Source organism: Quercus lobata, chromosome 8 (assembly GCF_001633185.2).
Source record: "Quercus lobata isolate SW786 chromosome 8, ValleyOak3.0 Primary Assembly, whole genome shotgun sequence".
Lineage (NCBI taxonomy): Eukaryota > Viridiplantae > Streptophyta > Magnoliopsida > Fagales > Fagaceae > Quercus > Quercus lobata.
Genome location: NC_044911.1, coordinates 31255140 through 31265895, shown reverse-complemented (window position 1 = coordinate 31265895; position 10756 = coordinate 31255140). Strand labels below are relative to the sequence as shown.

At 35.3% G+C, this 10756-nt stretch overlaps 1 long non-coding RNA gene and 1 pseudogene across 1 annotated transcript; both read right to left on the bottom strand.

The window, feature by feature from the left end:
* Positions 1-236: 236 nt before the first annotated feature.
* On the bottom strand, positions 237-6107 carry LOC115956065 (annotated as a pseudogene).
* Positions 6108-10274: 4167 nt separating this feature from the next.
* Positions 10275-10717, bottom strand: LOC115956068. Its single transcript, XR_004084254.1, has 2 exons — positions 10553-10717; positions 10275-10471 (listed from the first exon to the last, which is right to left on the bottom strand). It is a non-coding gene; the product is annotated as an uncharacterized LOC115956068 (long non-coding RNA).
* Positions 10718-10756: the final 39 nt, after the last annotated feature.

The following is a 10756-nucleotide window of genomic DNA, read 5'->3' as shown; positions in this document are numbered from 1 at the left end:
TAATATATAGTTTATTCTTTAAAATTTAGTGAAGACAATTTGTTCTTAAAAATTGAACTACTTTTAAAAGTTTTTTATTACTCCCCATACCCCACAAGCATTTATATTTGTGGAGTAACCACCGCATCAAGGGTGCGTGGTGATATAGTGAGTTATGTCTTTCTTTTTGTAAAACTAATCTCTTTTAAGTTTCAAATTAATTATTTCAATTTCTCATTTTTTTAAAGATATTATCATGATAATCAAATCTCATTACAAATTTATAGACTTTTAGACTCTTAACAGATGGCTGGGAACAAGAATAGGGTCAGCAGTCAGCTATTGCAAAACCTATATTTGGTTTAGCCCTAAGGGGCTGGAATTATGCTCCTAGCATGGAGATTGATTCCGTCTATAAAAGAAATAATTAAAGTGATTCAGCGGGTGCTATTATTGAAATGGCTTAATAATACTCAGAAAGAAAAACCCTGACGTTTAAAGATATTGCACTATCTGCATTCTACCTTTCTGAACATTAGATTGACGAGAGCTTGATTTTCATAAACGGAGCCAACCTCCAAATCCTCAGCCGTCGATGAGAGTATAATCAAGGCAACCACAATACATCTCATGCTTGGACGTAGTTGCGTATCCTTTTGTGTGCATGCGTTGGCAAGCTGTGCCACCTACAATCAAACACCTCTATTGAATCATTGGAAATGAAATTAATCACAAAAAAGTACTTAAATGGTTTTTGTGTGAGTATTGTTTCACCGTCCAGACTGAGTCGAGGGGGTAGTCATCTCCAAGACGAGGATCAACTACTTTGCGCAAGTCATCTCTAGGATCAGGTTGATTAAATACATCCTCAAACTGTGAAACACAACAAATAAAATAAATAAATGTCCAAGCTTGATTTCTTTGAAAGTGGTTTTAGACAGGAGTATGCCTAATAAAAGCTTCATATCAAGCTGTTTAATTAGAGGGATGGAAAGAAGATTACTAAAGCGACAAGGCTCTTAGATTCAGAAGTGGAATCATATGCCTTGAGAACAGCTTCCTTGGCAGAAATAAGTTCATAAAGGACAACACCAAAAGCGTATACATCTACTTTGGGAGAAATATCTCCATACCGAGCATATCTGCAAAGAAGGTATAGAAAATAATCCAATTTTTACTGAAATTGTAGCTAAAGTTTTTCCTCCCATATTAGGAGGAGTCCCTGGGATCAGTAAACAATGAGTAGCGAACTCATCTTTGTGAAATCCATTTCCAAGGAGAACATCAGTGGCCAGAAGAACAAAATATCAACAGTAACACAGGATAAAATATTGGCAGAAATAGGGGAAAAAAGAGAGGCATATCCTGGCACCTAAAAAAGCATAAATTATCACTAACGAAAGGTCTCTCAAATTTTTGATGGCAGCTGCCATGCCATTAACCACTAGTGAAATTAATAAATCGTCAAGCCCAAACAATCTCATAGATATGTATCAAATGTTGGACATTGCTTATCAATCACACACAATGCAAGTCCTTTGGTCAGAAAATTATAGACTGGCAGAGAAAACTCTAGATAGCCACTCATTGAGCTTATATAGGGTCCTTCTAACAGCAAATCGCATCTGCAAAACACCCCAATTCCATCTCCCATTGCTGAAATTGTTACTCTCTTGATAAATTTACAGACAAAAGTAAACTTACTCAGGTGGTATGTATCCAAACGTTCCCATGACACGTGTGGGGAGTGAAACACCTCCAACTTTAGACAGTTTAGTTAACCCAAAATCTGCAACCTACAATGCAATAAAGCAATGTGAACAAATTTATGAAGATCCATAGCAACAATAGAGTTACTAAATACTAATGCAACCTTTGCGTGAAAGTTCTTGTCTATCAATATATTTGCTGATTTAATATCACGATGGATATAAACCGGAATAGTATGCTCATGGATGTATTCAAGACCTCTAGCTGAATCAAGGGCAATTTGTACCCTAGTAGACCATGGCAAGGGGTCCCTCCCTGGAAACATATAAACATAATTATGTCTATTAATCTGAATTTGACATCACTTAGAAACATCATCACCATATACAAGTAATCTCACCTGATGAACCACGCAAATTTTCATTTAAGTTGCCATTCTCAAAATATTCATAGACCAAAAATAGAGAACCTTGAACACAATACCCGATCAAGCACACCTGCATTGGTTGTTAGTAAGTAATATATAGCGTATAGACAAAAAGAAGAGAATCAAACATCTTAAAGTTCTATCTACACTACAGAGAAAATAACATGGCTACTGCATTTTTTGGATGCACGCTTGTATTTAATACACAGCTGACTAATAAAAATCCATCCTACCAGAGCATCATTATTATTAGTTAATGGATATAGGATTCCCCCAATAACCACAACTACAAGTAAATAAATCAACCAAAATTTCCTTCTGTCTGCAATCATTTCAATTCTTGGGAGGCAGATTATATTTTCCAGAAATGATGTTCAAAGAATATGATTGATTCATTCAGCTTTTTAAGCAATAAGCATATTCTTTTAGTATTCTTGGGAAAGAAAGTATATTACCAGGTTCAAGTGATGAACACTTGTTAAAACCTTTAATTCAGCTATAAATTCTTTAGATGCTTGCATAGCCATCTTCTTGATTGCGGCTTTCTGCACAGATAAGAGTGATGGGGGGAGACTGTTTGGAAAGTGAAAATTGATAATATGACGGCATAGCTAAAAGTTGATTTGCTTGCTTAGCCATCCATACGGAGTAATCACGAATGCAAAATGCTATGTAGAGCTTAGATGTTGATGGATGTACAAATTCTTATTTAGCATAAGCAAAGGTTAAAGGTTGATTGAACAGTGTATCCATTTTTCTCATTACCACTTCTACTTCTCCAGATTGGTATCTAAACTTTACTCAACTAGCCTCATACATATAAACTAGAACCGACTTTGCAAATTCCACATATACCGTTCTGTCCAGCTTGACTTCTGTATTTAGATTCTTTCTTACAATCAACCTCAACATTCCTAGTTTAGAGTTGCTAAAATTCACAAAAAATATAATCATATTCAGAAAAGAATACAAAAGTTACTAAAGTCATTTGATCTATTCAGCTATTCATTTTGCTAAGTAGTCCTCACCTTGAACCTTTATATGTGCTTTAATAAGTTTGTTCCCAATATCATCTTGATTAAAAATAAAAATTGAAAACCAAAGTTCTCACCATCTCCTATCTAAAAGGATCACTATGGTGTTCCTATTTGATATCTTTCCCTAAAAGGATTATCATCAAATGTCACGAAAGGTTGCAAACCTAGCATGTGGACGAACAAGTATATCATTTATTATAGACCTAAATGAATACAACTCTTGACTAATAAAATCAGTCAAGTTACAGAGTCAACCACATAATTAATTTGCAAATCTGCCATACATTGTTAATGTACAATCCACCTATAATGAAAAAAAATGCTTATGAATACAAACCTTGCCTCTCAGCTCTGCATAATAAACAGCCCCAAAACCACCTTCACCAATCTTACTAGCCATGCTGAAGTCATTAGTAGCTGTGGCAAGTTCTTCATACGAGAACTCAACTGATATGTGCACAGTTATACCTATATGACCTGAAGCTGGACCACCACTGGGACCAGTTGATTCTGCATGTCTATTCTTGGTACGTCTATGGCCTAAATAAAAACAGAGGTAAAAATATTTAGTGAATTCATGTCTAAGCTCCCACTTGAAAAAAAGAAGAAGAAGCAAAGATCCATACAACTTCATTGTTTCTATCAGTCACAATGACTCTTTATATAAAGTTCAAACAATTCAGAGGAGATGCTTAAATGGGATGTCTGAGGTTAGATTGGCCAACCATTTTGCAGAAAGATCAGAGCACCAACACCAGTGAAAACTCTTTCAATAAAATCAACAATCACATTCATTGAAAGAGTATCATCTGTCAGCAACTTCAGATAACTTTATTCAGAAATGAAAAAAATAAATTAATAAGAAACATAATGTCTTTTTTTTTTTTTTTTTCGGGGGGGGGGGGGGAAGTGGTGGGTAAAGGGATGCTTAACAATAAATAAGAATAAGATCTTTAGTTATCTATGAGCAATGTGAGTGTCTGGCCGACGATGATTAAATAAGATTCTCACTTCATTTAATTGAAATTTCTAGCATTTCCATTCAGAGGTAAATTAAGTACAAAGATGATTTTCAGGACCAGTAGATCCATGAAGCAATCATTCATTGACAATTATTTTTAAAAGCACAAAAGCAGGTAGGTAAGAATTCTGTACAAAATATATATACCGCGCTCATGCTGAGCAGATGCGCCCTCCGGTGCTGAAGAGAGCAACAATGCCTCCACCTTCATCTTCCGATAACATCCGAAATATATACAGGCTGCAAGTAACAGCACGCTAGCTACACCTCCCATAGCCGTTCCAGCAATAACTCTGACTGCTAATCCTGCTTATTGATAAGCAAATATTAAGCATAAAAGCACCATCAACTGCCCACTTTATAATCTCATATTTGTCTCCAAATATCAAAGTAAACATAATCACTGTAAAACCAACTGTGGAAGAACGCCAAACCGGTTGTGCTGCAAAAGAGATAAAATGAAAAGAAACAATAGAAAATGAGACACAGATGTAAGCTGTAGGTTCATTTAGTATGAAGATAAATTTTGTAGAAGGTACCTTGATACCAGAGGTGGATAAGTATCATTTTGATCTGCAGATGGAAATAAATGGGAATAAAAATGTCAAGCTAATTTAAAAAATCATGGTCCCCAGAAACTATTTTGAAAGGAAAAGGGTATCATCTCGATATGCTTTAAACTCCAGGAAAGCATAATATTGCATAATTATTGTGGCCCCTTGGTGCAACAGACAAAGGATATAGCGAATACTTTTCACAGAATTTGGAATTGGACAAATGTGCATCATGGTAAACAAACAAACAAACAAACAAAAAAAAAAAAAAAGGAATCACTGTCAAAATCACCAATGTGGTAATCATGCTAGAATAATATCAAAAAGGAAAACCATATATGTTTAATTTAACTAGAATTTGTTTAGAGAAGACCAAATTTAATTTTATCAGATTTTGTTTACTGCTAGTTGCTTTAATTCAATAGAGAGGTGAGTCATATTCATTGGTTTTTTTTTTTTTTTTTAATATAAAAAAGAAATTAAAAAGAGGTAGCATATAAAAATACAACTACATCTAGAAAAAGACAAGTTTGTTTGTTTTTGTTTTGTTTTGGTGAGAAGAAAGAAGACAAGATTTCACACCTCTGAACCTAACCAAATAAATCTAATGAACAAAATCCCAAATCACATATCTCAAAAAAAAAAAAAAAAAAAAAAAAAAATTACTTAACTCAAAAGGTTTGACAAACAAGCCACACCTTTTCCTGGGAAGTACACCACACCACTCCCTTGTGTGAAATATATACCAGGGTTGTAACTCCTCAGCAACGGTACACTAAGACCTGTGACCGAAGCAATTGCATCCGCAGTGTCCGCTAGCCGTAGTGGATACGTAATAAACAAACCGTATTTCTTCGAAACCAAGCTATTCCCACACGAACATGTCACTGTCACATTCATCTTTGCATTCTCATCAGGTATCATATTGGGGTCATAGCTATTGTCCTGCCTTAACAACTCGTACGTTGTCAGATTCGCGTACCAAGTCTGCGCCACTTTCTCGTACGTGTCCCCTGATTGAACCGTGTAATCAAACACATGACCCAGAAACTTGCCATCAATACAGTCACATGGGAATGGAACATTGGCTCTTACACCTTGTTGAACACTGTCTTTGCTGTTTATGGTTTTCTTGTTGTAACTGAGAATAGTATCAGCGTCGATGTTAAGGTTGGACTGAAAAAGTTGAGCTATGAATGTGGGCAAAATTTGAGTCCTTCCACATGTAGTATGAAGCTAAAGCCAAATCACATCCTTTGTTACATTTGGATTCTGCTATGGAACAACAAACTGACATCAACACCAACACTAAAAATCTCAACTTGGGTTTCATTCTATTGGGAAAATTGGAACCGTGATTGTGGAATTTCCGCAATATCAAGAATTGGGTTATAGCAATTGGGAAAGGAAGAGAGAATTTTTTTTTTTTTTTTTTTTTTTTGAGAAAAGGAAGAGAGAAATTGAAACTGAAGAGTTTGATTTATTTTTACTTTTACCAATGACTTAGAGAAAATTCCCGCGGTTTTCTAGACTAAATTGAGACTTCAAAACTCGTGGGGGCTGTCAAGTGGTCCCTTGAGTCATGAGCGTGTGTGAGGATCCACCGGTCAACATTTGCTTTTGTTTTGATTAAAAATTTTGTTTTAACTTTTTTTTCCCCTTAAATAAATACTACATATATTTAATAATTTTTTAATTTCATCAATAATTTTTTCTTAAAGAAAAAAATAAATATGGCAATGGGTCTGATTATGTGGGTTTTTGGAGCCAACCCGTTTAGAACCTTTTTAAAATGGGTTTAAGGTGGATTTGAATTTTGAATTCATTCTTAAACCTATTAAGGTTTGAGAAGATTTTGTATTTTATACCTTCTTTACCTAAACAAGTGAATTCTTTATACGTTTACAAAAAAATAAAAATAAAAAGTGTGATTTGTTTATAAAAAATAGGAGTTTTACTTACCCTTGGTGGATGAAGAGTAGAGAAATTGTTTTTTTTTGCTTGAATTCTTTTTTTGTTTATTTTAGCTATCCAAGTTGACGAGTCTTCTGAACTTGTACGTTCTTCGTAGCTTTCTTCAATTAAATCCCCACAAATCTTGTGAAATGAAAAATGACTTCATTGGTATGCTCCAAAAATCATAGCCCTCATTGGTAAAAACCGGAACAATGTATTGGACATAGTTGAAAGTGAATGTAAATGCACTAGAACTTGTTGCCAGAGTTTATGGTTAGTTTACTCTGATACCAAGATGGGTGCAAGATTGTAATTGTAAGAGCATCCACACCAGCTTGTGGATACTCATCTAAAATACAAAAAAGGCTCCAATTTACACATTTTACCCCAAAATTCTTCCACATCAATTCATGTAAAAATGTCTATATATACACGACGTCTTGCAAAATGAACAGTAACTGTGCATATATACACGGTTACTGTTCACCGTGTAAACAATTTTTTAACATTATTTTCTCTCTCCTGTCAAACGACTTCTCTTCCCCAACCATTACAACAATCCAGCGCGCCAGAATAACCACCCAACCACCAAACCCAGCACCACCACCAAACACCGAAATCTAACACAGAGTATTAACCAAACTCAACTGAAAATTAACCCAAAATCAACTGAAAACCCAAAATCAACTGAAAATTAACTCAAACACATCCACAGACAAATCAACATAGAGATACACTTGCTTAAAAGTGAAAAGAAAAAAAAAAAGAAAAGAAAAAAGAAAACACAGAGATACATTTGACTGGAACGATCGGAGCTCGTGGGTATGGGTCTTGCCTGATCGGAGCTAGGAAGATACAATAACTGATCGGCGCTTGTGAATCGGAGCTAGGGAGATCGGTGCTTGCCTGATCGGAGCTGTGGATCGGAGCTATGGATCGGAGCTAAGGAGATCGGGAGCTGTGGAACGGAGCTGTTGATCGGTATAGACCGAGAGGGAGAGTTGATTCAGATTTGGGTAAGAGATGGGTTATGGGTGTAGAGAGCTGTATCAAAGAGAGAGAGAGAGAGAGAGAGAGAGCTTCATCAGAAAAAATGAGAACCAAAAATGGGTTTCGGTTCTCCCAGAGAGAGAGAGAGAGCTTCATCAGAAAAGAAAAAATGAGAACCGAAAATGGGTTTCCAGAGAGAGAAAGAGAGAGCTTTATCAGAGAGAGAGAAAGTGAGAACGAAAATGGGTTCCCACGAAAATGGGTTCCCAGAGAGAGAAAGTGAGAGCTTTATCAGAGAGAGAGAAAGTGAGAACGAAAATGGGTTCCCAGAGAGAGAAAGTGAGAGCTTTATCAGAAAAGAAGAACGCCTGTATAATAATGTGATCGGTTGAGGAAATAATAAAAAAAAAATTGAAAAAATTGATTATTTAAATAAAGGGGGTGATAAAATAGATGAACTGATGTGGGTGTTTTATAAAAATGAATGTGTAAAATAGAAAAAGTAGGTTTTTAGTGTAAAAATGGATGTGTAAAATACACGGACTGATGTGGTTGCTCTAAGTGGCTAGAGATAACATGCTTTTAATTTAAGAAGCATAGGGACGGGTAGGTTGATAACATGCTTTTATTAAGTAAAGAAAATTAATTTTGTTTGCTACAAGGAGGAGCGTGTTTAATAACAAAGGACGCACTGTTTGCTATTTTATTTTATTTTATTTGTTTGTTATTACATGAAGAGCCTTATATAGAAGTTCGCGGTCACTGCTAAACTGACTACATGAGCTTCCCGTATGCAGTAGAACAAAAGATGAATTCTAGTTGCTTTTGGGTTCATCGAGATGCTCTAGAGTTTGCTTGGTTTCTCCTTAGAATAACAGCCGAGTTGTCTACCAACAGTTTCAACTTCTTTATTTTACTACCACATAGTTCTTCTATTTGGTGAATTACTAATCCTTTTGATAGCTAACACAGTTAGCTGGGAACTAACAAATTAGATGTTTCTACCTTTCCAAGCATTAGATTGACAAACACAAGGAGATATTTATTTTAATTTAGTATCATTTAAGTGTGCTAGTAAATTATTTTATTTTTAGGTCATACCATTTAATTGGGTTTATTAGTGTGGGGCCCAAGAAGTTATGGCCCAGGCCTGTTTTTACATTGGGGCCCAAGGCCCGAGCCGAGGAGGGGTATAGCCAAGGACGTGTAATAAAAGTCCAAGTAGTCCTGAGACATAACCGAGGACAATTCTGTCCTCGACATATTCGAGGTCCCCCTCAAAGAAAGGGCAAAAGCGGTATAAGAACAGTTTTGGAAAAAGTCTAAAATATCTATGTTGATAGGGAAAGGAACACTGGATAGTATAACAACCAAAGACAAAGGGAAAGTTGTCATTACTGCCATTGAATACTCTGCATCTGACAAAGCCATGCTCTTCAGCTTTTATAACTACCCCCAACCACTTTGGGTATGGGCTGATGGGACAAGTATCAGTTCTGGATAGCCGAACCTACACGTGGATGTAGGATAAGGGATACAGGCTAATATAAAAGGAAAAACAAGCAATCCGAAAAAGGGGGCTGGAAAAAAGGTCAAGAACCAAAGCCTTCCAGACCGCCTCAAGGAGAATTACTCCACGAGCGAACATGGCCTAATTCTGTACGAACAAGACGACTAACCCTCGTCCGGTGACCAAGGCCTAACCTTTCAAACCCACGCTCTATAAATAATATTGTTTGGGTCTTTTTACGTGCGAACCCAACATCATTTTGGGTCGTTACAAATTGAGTCCTTACAATTAGTATTTATTTAAAGATAGGGTTATCTTTGTAATGATTTAATTAGGGTTTTCTTTAAAAAAAAAAAATGTAATTAGGGTTTTCTATATCAATTAGATTTTTTTTTAAAAAAAATTTTTATGTGAATTAGAAATAAGATTTAGTATTCATGTATAAACAAATATTATACCCCTATTGTAAGAACTTATTTTGATGAATAAAAGTTTCAATTGAGATTGTCTCCATGATCTAGCACCAACTCTAACCAATCCAAGTACCAACTCTTAGTAGTTATTTATTTATTTATTTTTACTTAGGTTGTGTTTGGTTGGTTGGGCTAATTTGTAGGGGATAATATTTAGGGGAGATATTTGGTTGGGAGGGGAGGTGGGACTCGTGTTTTCTTTCTAGACTCACCAAAATTCAACACCCCAAATTGGGGAAAAAATGGGGGAGGAGACATGGTTTGAAGAAAATTACTTATCTACACCCTAAAACCATATGTGCATTGATTTTTTTTTTTTTTTTTTAAAACCAATGTTTGAGCTTTTTTATTTTTTATTTATTTATTTATTCCAACAATACTTCTTTTTCCTTTATAAAATATTTTTTTAAAATTATGTAATAAAGGCATTAAAGTAAATTTATACAAATTCTATTGTCTATAATCTTATTTTTCTTCTTAACCAAATAAAAGAGTTTTTTATCCTTCTACTTTTCTATCCCCAACCAAACACATGAGAGAGAACTTTTTTCTTTTTTTTTTTTCTATCCTCCAACTTTTTCATCCTCTTACTATTTTTCATCCCCTATTTTTCCATCCTCAAACAAACAAAGCCTTAGTGTTACTCCAAGCAAAACTTGATACTGATTCCTAGGTTTCTATCATTTATTTTTGTTATTGTTTAATTTTTCTGTCAAAGTTTTGGCTTGTCCTGCATTAAGGCAACCACTATAGATCTCATACTTGGACGTAGTTGTGGATCCTCTTGTGTGCATGCTTTGGCAAGCTGAGCCACCTGTAACCAAACACCTCTATAGAATTATGGGAAATGAAATCATTAAAAAGTAAAAATAGGTTTTTGTATAAGTTGCTTTACCGTCCAGACTGAGTTAAGTGGGTAGTCATCTCCAAGACAAGGGTCAACTATGAAACACAGAAAATAAAATAAATATATGTCCAAGGTTGGTTTCCTAGAATAGTACCAGACATGAGTAAGCCTAGTAAAAGCATAGCATCCAGCTGTTTAATTAGTGGGATGGAAAGAAGATTACTAAGGAGACAAGGCTCTGAAATTGAGAAG